General features: G+C 38.7%; 1 protein-coding gene and 1 long non-coding RNA gene across 2 annotated transcripts in view; both read left to right on the top strand.

Annotated features, from left to right (window-relative positions):
- LOC129776339 (uncharacterized) overlaps positions 1-18,103 on the top strand; it is a 276,882-nt gene that overhangs the window by 160,449 nt on the left and 98,330 nt on the right. The gene's annotated exons all lie outside the window — the stretch shown is intronic.
- On the top strand, positions 1,862-2,878 carry LOC129776343 (uncharacterized). The gene is made up of 3 exons (XR_008743091.1): positions 1,862-2,182; positions 2,241-2,315; positions 2,395-2,878. It is a non-coding gene; the product is annotated as an uncharacterized LOC129776343 (long non-coding RNA).

Genomic DNA, 18,103 nt, shown 5'->3' with positions numbered 1-18,103 from the left:
GAATGTATTCACGTGAATAAAGCAAGCAGTAAACTTACCTCAAAACTTTCTGAAATCGAATTTATTGCAATATCGTGTAATAGGAACGATATAATGTATTTTCTAACAAACTTGTCTATGTCTTTCTGTAACTTCGATTATGTTTTTAATAAAAACGCGCATCGATAATGACAAGTTTTATTAACAAATCGTTTAAAAGTTATATGTTTAGATTTGTACTCTTGGAATTATTGCTTGAAATAACAATCAATTGTTTTGAAACTACTATGCGAAGCTGTATGTAGTTGTTGTTCTGGACATCGCGTATAGCAGTTTCTCTATAGTTTTCAACAGCGTTTCATACTTTCTTACAGTTTCGGAATTTGCTAATATACATTACGAACTTTTTACGAACTTTGAACTGTATATAATCGAATTCTGTTTTTTATCGAGTCAAAAACATTGTTCTATTCGTTTTTTATGCATATATTTTCGTTTTTTTAATATAAAAGTAAAATTTAATTTTTTGATTCATTTCCTTAAAGTCACACCTTTCTCATACGAAAAAAATAAATTTATTCAGAATCTCTCAGGAGATGATAGACGATCATATTTGATAAGAAAAATCCTTCTACGCATATGTTTGAATTTCAACAATGACAGAGTTATAGAACTTTTTGTTGTTTCAGACTCTGATGCCTCTAACTGGATCTACATTAAAAGTACGCTAAAGAATAATGTACTGGAACATCTAAATTAGTGTATTTAAATAACATTTTGGAAGTGAAAAACTTAAAAGTTGGTAATTTTCAATATGTCATTATTAGTTTTATCCCAGAAATTCATATTAAACATTATTGTTTCTATCGATTGGATTAAAGTTCTCTAGTTCTCTACAATTTGTTCTTCGACACCCAACTTCTGTCTTTCTTAATTTTGCTGCAATATCGATATAAAAAATTCCTGGTAAAAATTCAACTAAATCTTCAAAAGTCACGATTTTCACCCCACTGTACTTATAATAGACACTTTTTTTTATCACATTTGTTTATTTAAGGCTCATTAGCATTTTAGCTGTTACAGAGCCGAATTTTTAATCGTGTACATGTCACATGGATACCATATATCTATAATTAGCACATTACACAGTTGCCATTCGCCACTATTCCTTCTATACCATTACATATGGTACATTCACACGGTAGCCATTTAGGCGTAAGAGTATTCTTTCTGTTCTTCCATTATCCAGTTGGACCACCGGACAGCGGAGACAGTTGATTGATCATTGTTGAGTTATTTATAGAACAGCAGCCCGATGAGTCTTGCAGAGCAGAGCAGTTGTATGGATGAATCGATCTTATTTCGACCGTGGATCGATCTCCATCGCTGATGATTGTTGCGTGGACGTAGCTATTCTGTAACAACACAAAGATGGTCAATGAGGGCCCTGAGTTATGAACTCACGATCGATCGCTTACTAAGCGAACGCGCAACCAATGTGGCTACGGGGACCCCCATAATAGGCACTTATATTTCACCTTAACGTTAAAAGGTAACTTTTTTTTCGAAATAAGTCATATTCGAAATATAAAAAAAAAATATTTCGAGTCCAAAATTGTATATCGAATAACTTTTTTGGGTCAGGTTTGTCAAGTTGTGCCTTTCATCAATCTCTACCATGCCTAATAGAAGTATAAGGAATGGCTTTGTTCTGATACTTGTAACCGGTAGGTTCCATATCATATGTGTCTTTGACACCTTTCAACACACCCACATCACAACACAACAAACTACACACACAAAAACTGCGCACAATGCGAATACTGCAGCGTGTCATTCCCCTGGTAATCGAAGGCAGATGACTGCGTCGGTTTGAGCTGTAGTGAGAACCGCATTTGAAGTGTTCTACACACCGCTCACTAGGCAGGGCTCTCAGCCAGATAGCGAAGGTACAAACCCATTGTCGGAGTTGGGTTTTTTCCGCTTCCCTCCAACAATAGGCTTGAACACTCGGCTAAAGGCGATGGTCAGTCTTTCTGCCTAGAACTATGAACGGGAGTAGAAGTGCGCGTCGTGTGTAGTAATTTAATTTTTGTATTTTGTGTGTAATATGTGTATTCATGAATTTTTGTTGTAGGCATAAATGAAAAAAAGAAACAGTTAGTGGAAGGAATTGTAGAATAATTGAGTTTGTGAAAAAAAGGTTTGTCAGAATAGTAGTGAAAGATAGAAGTACATAATATAGGTTTTTTTTTTTATAGAAATAGGAACCTGAAAAATAATTAATTATACACTTACCTGGAAACCCTGAAAAAGAAAAAAAAACTGAAAAAAAGGTAAAGTAAAATAAAACGAGCATGTGGTGGCGAGTGGTGGTGGTCTTCGATCGATACAGTGCTAACCTCAACTGTGCAGGTCCGCACAGTGGGCCTTTTTTTTATGTCTTCTCCAAAATAGGCATCAACCACAACTTTCTAGGCAGAAAGTGTAGAGAGCCACCAACAAACTCAAGCGATTGGCTTACAGCAAGACCGAGCACTCTAACCGCAACTTTTACAACCGATTGCGAAGGACAATCGAACCTGGACAGACGTGTCCCAGAGGACGAAACAGGAAGACATATTCACACAAGGATATGGATAAACAACGTATCACACCAAATTGAGGACTACACCACATTGCTCAAATACATAACGATTGCGCAAGTATACAAAACCATAAACTGTGACGTCACAAATAGTAAAGTATATCAAAACACATAGAAAAGTATATGTTTAGAATTAAATTAAAAGTAAAAGAAGTATTTACACATAGAATTTATATAGTACGCCACTACAAACATAATACACGTGTAAGAAATTAAAAGTTTGGTTTACATAAATTTTCGTTTGTACACATATTTCCGTATTTCTGTTTGTCGTTTTCCCGAACTCAAAAGGAGTTGTCAGGCCTCGCCCGCTCTAGTTTGGTAGGAATCGTGTGCCATCGTCAGCCTTTGAGGAAGTTGGAAAACGGCTGAGGGTTCTGTCCCTTGTTGCGTGTGTATAACACTTTTAGGAAATTAAACCCGAGCTCCCGATTAACAGCTAGATGCTGCCGGTGAGTGCTGGGAGAACGACCCTGTGGTTTTCTCATCATGCTCTTTGAGCTAGACACTCATAGTCACTCACGAGTAACGAACAGGAAGTTACATACTGTATATAAGTTTATGTCAATACATGCAACACCAAAGCGCTTATCTTCGCGTACTAAAGTTTTTTACTTTATAAAAAGCGCCAGTTTCCGGTTTGCAGTTGAAAAGGAAAATGTAATCCGTGTTACATTCCTAAATGAAACAACATAGCCCTACTATTGAAGTTCAAAAATTATGATGATTTTCTGAAAAACCTATTTTGCTGGAGATAATTCGAGCCTAAAACCATTGTTAGGTAGATTAACTTGTTATAAATAGAATATTTGAACTTCCATAATAGTTCAAGTTTCATATTATTACCTGAAAGATACGTAACGTTCAAATAAAACGTTATGACATTAAAAGTTTAATAAACCTCACGTTTAAGCCTAGTAGTTTGCTGTGAATAAAATAAATGCGAAACTAGAAAAATGCTTCAATCCAATTCTCCTCCCGTGCACCATATGTGCAGCCAAGGCTCGGCCACAGCCCGCTAAGAGAGCACAAGCGCCTGTATTTAGTTTACAGCTGTGAGTGGATGACGTCCACAAGTATGTATCATAGCGAATAGAAGAAAGAATGAGCTTAGAATGCTCGAGCTCCTCTTTTAAAATTCAAGCTTCGAATGTTGATGGTTCACCGATGTCGATGGCAGTGAATCAAGGCAATTCGCCTGGCACCGTAGTGTTGAATGGTTCAAAGGGCGCAACGTACATGAATGAGAAAACGAATGAAGGACATAGGCTCATATTCAGTTCATTCAAAATCCAAGCACTGCCTATCACAGATACAATTTTGATCACAATATTAATTTTGACCACCCATGGCGTATGCCATCTCCGGTTTTGTTTCCGACATTACCCACCCGTTTTTTTCTTTAATTCCGCGATTTAGAATATCTACCTTCTTTAAATTGACAGTCCGGCTCAATGCACGTAGACGACACTACCAGATTATTCGCGACACATCGCATGGTGAGATTAGGGCTACTTGAATGAGTTGGTCACTCTTTTTGTGATCGCTGCGGTCTTCGGTTTATGATTTCCTTCCCGATCCAGGCTTCCAAGCTGTCGACAAACATTCCCGAACACTATTATTGCGTTGTTGACAGTTGAATTGGCTTGAATTGGCAGTTGAGATCGTTCTGCGAACATGCAACTAAAAATGTGAATTTTGGAAGGGTGGGGAAGTAGGCGCCATTTAGGCGTTAAGTATTCTGTTCCATTGGTAAATTACACAGTAGTAGACATTTAGGCGTAAGGGTATTCTTTCTGTTCTTCCATTGTTCAGCAGATCGGACAGCGGGGACAGTTGATATTGATCATTGTTGGGTTATTAATAGAACAGCAGCCCGATGTTTCTTGCAGAGCAGAGCAGTCGTATGGCTGAATCGATCTTTGTTCCACAATGGATCGATCTCCATCGCTGATGATGGTTGCGTGGACGTAGTTACTCTATAACAACACAAAGATGGTCAATTGCGGGCCCTGAGTTTGAACTCACGATCGATCGAACTCACGTAAGCGAACGCGTAATCAAGTGGCTACGAAGACCCCCACTGTTTAGGGTTTTGAATGTGATTTAAAAAAAATTAAAAGAAATTCGTTAATTTCAAATTCAAACCCAAAATATGATCGTAACACGTTTACTAAGTTTAGATCAGCCGCCACGCATTCGACCATAGGGTACATTAAACAATATTCTATGCACGACATGTTTCGAAATATTTCATCGGTTGGTTTTTGACGTAGGACTACGTCTAACCGGAAGATATAGGGGGTGAAACGGAAATCTAGGCACTGAACAAGTAGGAAAAAATGCAAGATTTGAAACGCTTATAACTTGAGCATTTCTCAATAGATCGCAAAGGTTTTTGCATCAATTGATAGGAAATATATCTACGCATCTATCATAACGAATAACATTTCATTTTTCTTGAGATAAATAATTGAATAATTGTGAAATATCAAGCATTGTCAAAATGCACTATGTGCCCATTTTTGATTGGTCCATTTTGTGCTACTCAAATCGTACCGACCAAAACGGGCAACCAGAGCAGCAGCGAAATAGAATGAAGCACGACTGGAAAGGAAAAAGAAAAAAAATGAACGAAACATTGGTCGCAGTCTCACACATGCGTAATTCCTCGAGCCAGCCAGTCAGCTTAAAAATCCCCGCTCCGCTGCCGTAACGATCATTCTCATTGGAACCGTACACCACATCGGTTCGCATCACAACACATCAACAAACCAACCCAAGCAGCCATGTCTGGACATGGTAAAGGAGGAAAAGTGAAGGGAAAGGCAAAATCCCGCTCGAACCGTGTTGATCTGGAGTTCCCCGCAAGGGTAGCTAGGCCGAGCGCGTTAGTACCAGTGCACCAGTCCACCTAGCCGGCGTTATATAGTTTCGGCCGCCGAAGTGATCGAGTTAGCTGTCAAAGCTGCTCGCGACGATAAGAAAACCCGCATTCAGAACAGAACACATCAAGACAACAGGCAGTTGCAGCGAGTGGCGAGCGGCAAACGCAATCGAAAACGGCATCAGGTAGCAGAAGAAAAAAGTTTGTTCTTTATACAAACTGCTTTGGTGGCAAAACCAGAACAAGGCGGCATCGAGGGCGTTCGAAATGGTTTTTCTTAAAACCACGAGTACTAAGTTTTCTAAATTGGAACCATTCCATAAAACAAGGCGCTTTTCAGGGCCATTAAACCTTCCAAAAAAGAGTTTAGGAAATACAGTTCAATGCTTTCTAAAACATTATCCAAAATAATAATAAAACACAAATTGATTTTTTCATAATTTGTTTGCCAGGATCTGATGAGTATGTAAATTTGGCAGTTGTTCTGAGCTTATTGATTTTCACCAATTCTTAAATTGTTTCTAGATTGAAAGTACAGTAATTTACACTTATCTCGACATTTAGCTAATTGGACGGACCTGTAATGCGACATATTTAGTTGGACATTTTTGTAAACATAGAGTTCGGGGTCCATATTATGACCCCACGTTTAAAGTCGACACTGTATCACTGTCATCGCAAATGATCAATTACAGGTTAAAATTACCTCCAATCCGATACTGAGTGGTGGTAATGTGACGTGCCATTGAATGTAATTTACTGTACAATATGTCACAAGCTGGATGGGAAGAAATTTTCCAACTGTGAAAGCTGTGGCGAGTGGCAAATGCAATCGCTAAACAGAAAGGTTTAGCCGAACAAGATGGGGATATCGAGTAATAACAAAACAATAAACTCTTTAGATTGAAGATAATTTTGTGATCCTGAAAAGGACCCTTTTTAGCCTGCATGTGAATCCAACGAGCGAACAAATCGTAATGAATGTATTGTTTTGCCATCGCTCCCTTTTAACGCTCATTCGTTCGTCTCGTTGGACTCGCCCCTCTGGCTGAGTCTGCCGATTTGTCTCTATCCTGTGAGTGTGTACCGCTAGAGTATAAAACACGCGGACCCCAACAAAATATCTTATTTTCTTTCAAACCGTATACCCGTGTGGTTGTACGGCATCGGCATCGTGGACGTAACAAAGGAGGACAAGTTAAGGGAAAGGCAAAGTCTCACTCGAACCGTGCAGGTCTCCAGTTCCCTGTTGGTCGCATTCACTGATTGCTCCGCAAGGGTAACTAGGCCGAACGGATTGGTGCCGGAGCACCAGTATACCTAACAGCGATTATAGAGTTTCGGCCGTCGGAGTGCTCGAGTTGGCTTGCAAAGCTGCTCACGACAATCAGAAAACCCGCATCAAGAACAGAGCAGCTTCGGTTCGGCGCTCATCAAGGCAACAATTAGTTTCAGTGAGTGGCAAAGTGTTTCTCCGGCACGTCGCATTAAATGTAATTTACTAAACAACATGTCACAAGCTGGATGGGAAGAAATTTTCCAACTGTGAAAGCTGTGGCGAGTGGCAAACGCAATAGCTAAACAGGAAGGTTTAACCGAACAAGATGGGAATATCGAGTGATTACAAAAACACAACACCAAAGGTTCTTTTCAGAACCATCAACATGTTCATAAAGAGTAAAAAGTAAACTAATCCATTTTTCAGGTAGATAGGTAGGTATTCACGTAGGAGAAGAAAATAAAACAATATATTTAAAATATATATTTAACAAAAGCTGTCCCCTTTGTATAGTCCTACGTCACTCCGGTTATGTCCCCGACATTACCCACCCGTCTTTTTTTATAGAAGTTATCTCGTAGCTTCCTCGGCTTATCAAGGACTATCTTCCACCGTCGCGTGTTGAAATGGACGATTAGTGAAAGAATGTTTTAGGCGCGGTAAATAACGAAATATATTGCGGGTTTATTATTCATGCACATTTTGCAGTTATCGAAAACGTTATCGATGTTGCATCAGTGGTCTTTTCAGGTTGACCATGGCCTTTCTCCATCGAAGGATATTGAAATAACTCGAATTTCCGGAAATCATTTCGTCGAATGGTTGAGAGTTCGCACTTACATAGTGACATCACTTATATCGCAGTGAATTAAGTTTTTACCCGTTCCTACTAATCACTATCCCTTCCGTGACAAATCGATTTGGATGGTACCCAAGACACGATCGCATTGGCAACGTAGGACTAGAATATTGTTTCATACGATTCATATGTTCATCAATTCGAATATTATTTTTGGATGAAATGAAATTTAACAATTATTTATTCATATCGACAAATTTCATGCCAACTCGACTGGCCGTTGGCAGCACCATATCAGATAGTGGGGGTGGGTGTAAAGACATGGGTCGTTTAAGCAACTTTACATACTTGAAATATTCGAAAAATAATTAGACTACTTTTTAGAAAAAGCCTAATTTTTTTCTTAATTTTTCACAAAAATTTATAACATTTATACCATGATACCTAAAAAATTCATGTCAAAGGATGAAATGTAGGAAATTGTTTAAACTTTTACAAAAAAATACCAAAAATGTTTTGGAAAAAAAATTCGCTAAACAAAAAGTTTTAAAAAGTTTAAAAATTAATATTGTTATAGTTATAGTTTTTGGAATATGAGTCATTTTTGTATGAAGACTCCTGAAAAAAAATTATGTTTTGCTCGTAACATTTTTGTGTGTAAATTCTCACGTTTTATATGTTCTTGACATATTACCAAATAGAGCAGAGCATGTAAATTGCGATAATTTATACATGAAAAGGTTACTAATTAAACATTAATAGTATTTTTTCAAAGAAAAGTTATTGCTCGAAAAACTTTTTCCCTGTAAAAGTGCCCATCTTCCAAAGTATAGACGAATTGTTGGAAATTGTAAGTGCTATTCACATATATATATATTTCGCTTCGACACATAAATACACTCACCCACATACAACTTGCACACACTCAAAAAGACTCGACTCAAGATTCCTTAAAAATAGAATTTTTCTCCCAAAATAAAATCCTGTTGGCATATTCGATTCACAAAGCCTCAATAGTTCCCTATAACTCATTCTTAGATAACTTTTCTATAAAACCAAAATATTCAGAGCTATATATTTTTAAATAAAAGTTATGCTGCAATGCACATTTCCAAGCCTTTTTTGCTGGTAATGCTAATGCATAGGACAAATTTGTTATTCAGCCATTTCATGCCAAAAATGCCAAAAGTGATAGTTTCGTTCTTTATCGCAAAATGTTAGACTAAAAATTCATAATTTTTGAACTACTGGACCGATTCCGGACCGATATGTTTTGTAATAAATCCTCAGCTTTCAAGAAAAAAATATTTAAAAATATAGCACGCTTGGTCCCGAGACCATGTAAGGTCTAAAATACAAATACAATCAATTATTACGAAAACAAAATTCAAATGTTTCGCAAACGCATATATATATATATATACATATATATATTTATATATATATTTTTATTTTATTAAGCTCACTTAGCAGAGCCGAATTCATTCGTGCACATTTTTTATCTTAAGATAACTTTTGTTGTATATTACACTGTTACTATTTTGAGGCGTAAGAGTATCGCTATCTATCGATAAACATTTGTTTTATCTTCTTCTTCTTCTTTGTTTTTAAGAGGCTTTAAACTTTACAGTACATTGCCTCTATTATTTTATCTTCTTTCTTTCTTTGTTTTTAAGAGGCTTTAAACTTTGAAGTGCATTCGCCTCTAACGTGTTTTATCTTCTTTCTTTCTTTCTTCGTTTTTAAGAGGCTTTAAACTTTGAAGTTCATTCGCCTCTAAGTTTTATCTTTTCTTTCTTTCTTTGTTTTTAAGAGGCTTTAAACTTTGCAGTTCATTCGCCTCTATATGCAAAGTTTCATCTTCTTCTTTCTTTCTTTGTTTTTAAGAGGCTTTAAACTTTGCAGTTCATTCGCCTCTATGTTTTATCTATAACACAGTAGCCGTTTAGGCGTAATAGAATTGCCTATTCTATCGATGCACAACACATGTCGCTTTTTTTCGGCGTAAGAATATTACTTTTGTTCGAATGTTCACAGTTGGGCTGTTCAAAGCAGAACTGTTGATATGAGGCTTCCTTTGTTGCGTTATTAATAGTGCCAATTACCGATGCAGCAGACCGAAAATGTGAGCGGTAAGGGACTGGGATTACCGACACATGATGATTGTTGCGTGGGCATAGTAGCTAGAATAACACACTAAGATGGTCAGTTGAGGGGCCCTGAGTTATTAGCTCATGATCGTTCGCTTAGTAGCATCCACACGCATCCAATTAGGCTACGAAGAATTTTTTGAAAAATGTATTTTTCGGAGAAAGGGGGAAAAAGTTGATTTTTCGTACCACCCTGCCAAAAAAAAATCAAAATATGCTGGTCTAATATTTTGCAATAAGGAACAAAACTACAAATTTTCAAGAAAATCTGAGAACCACTATATTGGTTTGGCATGGGATGGCTGATTGCTAGGGTGGCAGCGAAAATGGTCATGTCAAATTCCAATAACCGACCATGTACATTTTGTTTATTGGCCCAAATAAGGTGACCTGTACAAAATTTCAGCTCAATCGGACATGATTTAGGGGTGCCTCAAAGCGCTCAAAGTTTTGATTTTTTCATCCTCGAATATCCTGGAAAATCGAAGTAAAGGAAATTTGGATAATCGAAATTTTGTTTGCGATGCCAAATGACTTAAAAATGCATGAAAATTTTTGGCCGAAAATCGACTTTTTGGAACTTAGCCTGAAAATTGCCACCCTACTGATTACTCTTTTATCTCAAAACTTATCGAGCACGCCTTGCAAGATTTTTTTTTACTGATTTCTAATCAATTGTTACCTCGATTAATTCTGCGTCGATCTGTGTTATAAAATTCATTACATTTCCTTTTGTCGTTTAAAAATGTCAATAATTTTCACTCCAACGCCGCATAGGAACAGTGTAAAATGAAAGAATCAGAAAACACCACGGCAAACAACATCATTTGCGTGACTTTCCAAACATTGTGCAGTTTCTCTGTAGGCCCTTCTCCGGTTCGAAGCGCCTCAGCGACAGCCCTTTCCTGGAAACCGGGTCAAAATATTATAAATCTTCCATTGACAACCGATAGTATCGCCCAGACGGGAGATTGCAAAGGGTCACAAGTTGGACCAACGTATGGACACTATATTGGTACGAAGGTACGAAGTGGAAGACGGAGATGATGAGTTTCCTCCACGCTTTCGGTGCGAATTTTAATCACACGGGGCTGATGATGCGCCGCCGATGGGGACAAAAAATGTCAGTGAGAAGATGAGAGGAAAACAATAAACATTCGGTCTATCCGCGAAGGTCTCCGAAGGTTCAGGGTCAAGAGGGCAGCAAACGAACGATCATGTGGTGCAAACCTTCCCCGGTGATGAAGGAACACGGGCCAAGCAACATATGATTATCGACTGTTCACACGAGCCTTCCCTTGGGAAGGGATGCCACCGTGGGACGGAGGAGGAAATCGCTGCGGCTAAATGGAAATATATGTGATTCGCGTGTATTGCATCCGCCTTCTTGGCTTCTCCATATCTGTCATAGATGTTTTTTTCTGCCTCTCACTCGCACTCGAACGTTAGATAGTTGCGTTTTATCGCACAGAAATGCTGCTGCCTTCGGCTATAAAGCAGTTAAGTGCAGCAGAAAAGGGAATGGTTTCTGATTTTACTTTTACTTCAATTTGCTCTGGGTCACCGGGGCGTAATGCGCGAGCAGCCGGAAAAGGATCGCTGCTTTCTGTTGTGCATGCGTGTTACGAACATTCTTTCGAGATTTTGCGATCAACTTTCTCGATGTTATCTAGGTTTGCAAAAAAAATTTACTAATAAAAATTTATGAAGTAAATCACAGTGGAGGATGGTTTTTTTATTGACGTCGTTAAACATAAAATAATGATAATATAAAAAAAACATAGAGGAAGTGGTGGTAAAGTAGTCACCGTAAGGAAAATGCCAATTTCCTGCGTCCACAATCCCCATTTTTTCGAAGAACATTGGAGGTTACTATTTTCTTCACAATTCATTCAGGGGACGGTAACCGTAAAGGACATCTCAAATTGTAGTACCTAAAATATTAGTTTCTCGGTAACTTCGGCAATTATTAATAATTGCCCTCTAAGACTCTTTCACTATATTTTCTACCAGATGGTGTATTTCATGATTGTAATAAAAAGACCTTGATATTGTATGTCAATTGAGTAAAATTTGCTGCTAGTTTGCGAGAAATTCCAAAGGTACTTCTGATTGTTCAAAGTCTAATTCGCTATATAAATTGAATCGATTTATTGTATTCCTAGAAGAAAAGTCATTATTCCATTGAACGTGGGGTGGTCCGAATCCGACTCTTCCCTCCCTACATATTTCTTGTATGAGCAATTCCAAATGAAATCCACAAATGACACAAAACGTGAGTATCTTAGATTCGAATGGAAGTGTGTCTTCCATTTGGGTTGGAGGAAATATGAGTTTTCCACAGCAATAGAGAATTTTTTTACTCAGGTGTAACTTTTGAAAAGGGCGTATCGACTTTAGTAAGAGAAATCTTTTAAAATTTATATCTCAAAAACTAAGAGTCGTATCGAAATAGTGTCTTAAAAAGAGTTCTAGAGTATTGATGCTAAAACGTGAAAAACGTATGTATTCCCAGGTGCCTGCCAGCTTGGTTAGGATAGTGTCACCTCCAAATGCAATGGATTAAATATCCCCTCACCATTTTTGTAAGGTGTCTCAATGAAACATAAAGGGTGTGTCACATCAAATTGCATCACGGAAAAAACGCTGTAGAAATTCGCCCAGTAGACGGATCCTTTTGAAAATTTTAGACAGTAAAATAAAAACTATTAAACAACTTTCGGCATTTTCTTTTTATTCATACTTCGAGCCCAAACCCGTATGCTCGCACCTTCCTCTTTACCCCGTCCATAAGGTTCTGTACAACGTCAGGTTGTAGTTTTTTTTGAACAGAAATCCATTTTCTCTTGAAGTCCGCCTCCGATTTGACAACTTTTGGGTTCTTCCGGAGGGCCTGCTTCATAATCGCCCAATATTTCTCTATTGGGCGAAGCTCCGGCGCGTTGGGCGGGTTCATTTCCTTTGGCACGAAGGTGACCCCGTTGACTTCGTACCACTCCAACACGTCCTTTGAATATTGGCACGAAGCGAGATCCGGCCAGAAGATGGTCGGGCCCTCGTGCTGCTTCAATAGTGGTAGTAAGCGCTTCTGTAGGCACTCCTTAAGGTAAACCTGCCCGTTTACCGTGCCGGTCATCACGAAGGGGGCGCTCCGCTTTCCGCAAGAGCAGATCGCTTGCCACATCATGTACTTTTTGGCAAACTTGGATAGTTTCTGCTTGCGAATCTCCTCCGGAACGCTGAATTTGTCCTCTGCGGAGAAGAACAACAGGCCCGGCAGCTGACGAAAGTCCGCTTTGACGTAGGTTTCGTCGTCCATTACCAGGCAATGCGGCTTCGTCAGCATTTCGGTGTACAGCTTCCGGGCTCGCGTCTTCCCCACCATGTTATGCCTTTCGTCGCGGTTAGGAGCCTTCTGAACCTTGTATGTACGCAGGCCCTCCCGCTGCTTGGTCCGCTGGACGAATGAACTTGACAAATTCAGCTTATTGGCGACATCCCGGACCGAACTTCTCGGATCACGTCTAAACTGCTTAACTACGCGCTTGTGATCTTTTTCACTGACGGAGCATCCATTTTTGCCGTTCTTCACCTTCCGGTCGATGGTTAGGTTCTCGAAGTATCGTTTTAGTACTCTGCTGGCCGTGGATTGGACGATTCCCAGCATCTTACCGATGTTCCGATGTGACAACTCCGGATTCTCGAAATGAGTGTACAAGATTAATTCACGACGCTCTTTTTCGTTCGACGTCATTTTTCCAAATTTACGAAAAATTGACAGTGAAGCATGGCCAACGTGATCTATACACTCTTATCTGATTATAAGCGAAAGCTGAAGATATAATTCCTAAAAATTAAATTTCTACAGCGTTTTTTCCGTGATGCAATTTGATGTGACACACCCTTTATTAGTTTTAAGAGTAAATATTTCTTCATTAAGGTCGAAAAAATCGATTAAGAAGAATGAGGTCACCTAAAGAGATATAGTATTGCTGTACGAATTTTTGAACGAATTTTTAAAAACATTCATTGAAATTGAATTACGCGACACCCCGTCGCTTCAGAACCTATACCACCAGCAAAGGACCGATTTTCAGACAGTATCTACGCATCCAGATGTCAACAGCGGAATAATCATTGTTCGTGTACTCAAAAAATGGAAAATACATCTTCAAATATACCTTAAACAATTTCTGATATTTTGCTCTAGGAAACATTTTGGCAACGTTTCAAAATATGCAATTCGCTGACGTTCGAGAAACACGATTCAAAAATATTCTATCGTTTAATAAAATACGAAATGGGGGTCTCCGTAGCCACATTGGTTGCGCGTTCGCTTAGTAAGCGATCGATCGTGAGTTCAAAGCTCAGGGCCCTCATTGACCATCTTTGTGTTATTACAGAACAACTACGTCCACGCAACAATCATCAGCGATGGAGATCGATCCACGGTCGAAATAAGATCGATTCATCCATACAACTGCTCTTCTATAAATAACTCAACGATGATCAATCAACTGTCTCCGCTGTCCGGTCTAACTGGATAATGGAAGAACAGAAGGAAAACTCTTACGCCTAAATGGCTACTGTGTGAATGTGTACCATAAGCAATGGTATAAAAGAAATACTCGCAACAACTGTGTAATGTGCTAATTATGTGACATGTGACATGTACACGATTAAAATTCGGCTCTGTTACAGATAAAATGCTAATGAGCCTAAAATAAATAAAAGGGATAAAAAAAAATCAATAAAATACGAAAATATTCTCAGTGTGATAGTTATAGGGATCGAATCGACCGTTCGATTCAATTAACATAATAGGGGTCAATATTTCCGATAGATAGTTACTAAACTCTAGGTAAGTAATAGTTATAAAATAATCATCTTGGGTGTATTTTAATGGAATACTAACTGACCCGGCAAACTCCGTCCCGCCCAAAATGTATTTTTCGTTATCACATTCACGTTTTCTTACTAAGCGCTGTTCATGGGTCCAATCGGAGAATTGTTCATTGATTGAAAAATATTACCTTTAAAATTACCTTCTACTATAAAACTCCTAGTACTTCTACCAAAACTCGTCATTATAATATCAGATTATTTTCACACACAATTCTCGTTCAAGATTTTTCTACCACTTGCAAATAACATGTTTCTCCATTACGTGGAATAAATGTTTGATATAAAAAATATGATAGAATAAAGACAGCTCTAAATCGGACAATTCCTCTCTCGAGTTTTGCTCTTATCAACACATTCGGCGATCCATTTTTATTGATATAGATAGAAGACGATGTGTGCGCCCGTGGCCGAGTGGTTAGCGTCTCACATTATCATGCCGGGTGTTCGGGTTCGATTCCCGTTCTGGCCGGGGGATTTTTCGTCAGAGAAATTTCCTTCGACTTGCACTGTGGTCACGCGTATTCTAGAGCTTGTGCCTCGGAATACATTCAAGGCGTTTTATTTGGCTTAGGAAATCTCAACTAAGTATTAATAAATGACGCTAGTTAATGCATACGTTGAGACGGCAAAAGTTCCACAGGGAACGTTAACGCCATTCAAGAAGACGATATAAGAGTGCGTTTTAACACATTAAATTCCATTTCCATTTTCGAACGAAGATCATATTCATTGACGCAAACATCAAATGGACTAATAATGCTTGTCAATATGTAATTGTAGAACATATGCGAATTAAATTTTCCGAACTTTCCCATTTTCCTTCAGAGTGTTCCGAAAATTTTCAATTGTCATGTTTGATAGGAATATATTTGGTTGAAATATGTGTATTATTTCAAAGGACCCCCTCTCCATTTCAGAGGAGGGAGGGGTGTGATACCATCGTAGAAAAATTTCTAGTACATAAAATTCGAATCTCTAGTAATGACCAAATTCGTAAATTCGAACAAACTGGATCCGTAGCGGATATTGTGAATCCTGTGCATCATCGTAATGTGCGTTCGGCCGAAAATATTGTTGCTGTTGCTGCCAGTGTGGAGGATGACCCGAATGTTTCGATTCCACGGCGTGCTCAGCAATTGGGCTTGTCAAACACATCATTGTGGCGAATTTTGCATTTGGACTTGTACCTACATCCATATAAAATCCAACTGGTACAAAAATTAGAGCGTGGTGACCATGGAATGCGTCGGGCATACGTCGATTGGGTGAACGAACAACAGCAGCAAAATGCTGAATTTTCGCATCAAATTTTCTCCAGCGATGAGGCACATTTCGAGCTCGGTGGCTATGTGAACACCCGAAATTTCCGTATATGGGGCTCAGAAAATCCACACGTGATTGTTGAGAGGCCATTGCATCCGCCAAAAGTCACTGTTTGGTGCGCGTTATGGTCTGGTGGAGTCATCGGGCCGTATTTCTTTGAAAATGAGGACGGCGAGACGGTAACTGTGAATGGTGAGCGCTATGGCCGCATGTTAACCGATTTTTTTTTGCCACAAATTGAAGATATGGATACGGATGACATGTGGTTTCAGCAGGACGGCGCCACGTGCCACACAACACGACCGAACATGACCATATTGCGAACGAAATTTGAGGGACGCATAATTTCGCGTTTTGGTGATGCCAATTGGCCGTCCAGATCATGCGATTTGAACCCGCTAGACTTTTTTTTGTGGGGTTATGCGAAAGACCGTGTCTATGCCAACTCTCCGCAAACTCTTGAACATTTGAAAGACAACATTCGTGAAGTTATAACCGAGATACCGCCCCATATGTGCCGAAAAGTCATCGATTTCCTGTCATCAAATTACCTGTTTCGGATCAAGGTGTGCGAGGAAGCCCTAGGTGGACTTTTGAATGATATTGTATTTCACACATAATGGCATAAACCAAACTTTAATTTGAAATAAAAGTTTCATCGAATTTCGAATTCTAAGTGTGTTTTATTTCAATTTACTTTCGGAATTTAAAGTTGGAAAACCCTGTATGACAGCATACCGTTAGTGTAAAATGTTCACATTCTGAGTATGTTAAAAATTAACTTGCGTGAGTGTGAATGCGAGTGTGAACATTGTACAATATCCTTATATCCCCTTCTTTTCCAAAAGAAACTATGTCACCCTTCTAATCTCGAGTCGACCGCGAGTAATCGGTTTCCTACTTTATTAACCCTAGATTTAAGGAAACATGTTGATATATACTAATAAAAGTATAGCTAAGAGTTCGGCTCCTTTAAACCTATGTAACTGAGCCTGTAAAAATAAATGACTTAAATAAAAAAAAAAAAAAAATTAACTTGGTCCTCTCTGACTGAACGGATCAGTGAATGCTGGTCTTCACATCGAAAAATATAGGGGAAAGGGGGGCAGTTTCGGACGGGGGCAGTTCCGGACAACGCTCGTAAAAATTGAGTGGTACAATTTTCAACCAAATTAAAAGTATAAGTGAGTTAACAGCCCTTCCACCAACGGCTGTCATATGGTTTGACATCTCCTGGTCGTTTATTGCTTACGAAAACAACACAGTGCCCTTTTTCATACACGTTTCGAAACTTTTGTGCTTGAAGTTGTAAGTGTTTCCCTAACTTTTTTGTGAACGATTTAGAAATTTATGTACACCACCTCAGTTAGTAAATAATAAGAAATGAAAAAAGAGTGCATACAACGTGGAAATAAAGGTCTATTTATAAGATAAAATTATGATTTGTCTTCGGATGGTTGTGGGGCACATTCGAACATCGTTCAATAGAACGAGTTTCGAGTTTCGAATAGAACGTTTTCATGGTTCTAACTCACAGGTGGTCCAACTGGGTCTATTGTCTTTGCTAATTTCCCAACTAACGGTTGCATATCGGGAAAACTGTTTCTCAATGTTCTAGAACATATGAAAAAAGTAGCGAAAAGCAGCTGAAACGAATCAATGTCAAAAAATCAAAAAGTCATTGCACATTGGAAACAATTAAATATTACCGTTATGGGCCCTTTCAAGTAAAAGCAGTTTCCCAGAACGATTGGCTACTCAGCCATCCTGGAAAAACTATTTCTATACACGACCTTTCAGGTATAGTTGCATCGGCTTATAATGCTTCTTTCAATCTGAGTAATATCCTAGCTGGATTCAAAATGACAGGAAGCTATCCGTTCTCAAGAAAGGTTTTTTCGGACGAGGATTTTGAACACTCAAATGATTTCACCTACTGGAGCGGAAGTAGCAACTGACTCATCGGGTAATACAACAATGCTGCAAAACATTTCGTCTACAGCACGGATAAATTTTACTTTGGCAACTTTGTCCCCGGAAAATAATTAACCTTTTCAAAAAACTTCACCGCGAAAAACCACCACTCGAAAACGGAAGAAAGCACGAATTTTTACTGACTCTCATAGCAAGTAGT

The sequence above is a fragment of the Toxorhynchites rutilus genome, chromosome 3, assembly GCF_029784135.1.
Source record: "Toxorhynchites rutilus septentrionalis strain SRP chromosome 3, ASM2978413v1, whole genome shotgun sequence".
Classification (NCBI taxonomy): Eukaryota; Metazoa; Arthropoda; class Insecta; order Diptera; family Culicidae; genus Toxorhynchites; species Toxorhynchites rutilus.
Note: the sequence above shows the minus strand (reverse complement) of the source record. Positions and strands in the feature narration are given on the sequence as shown.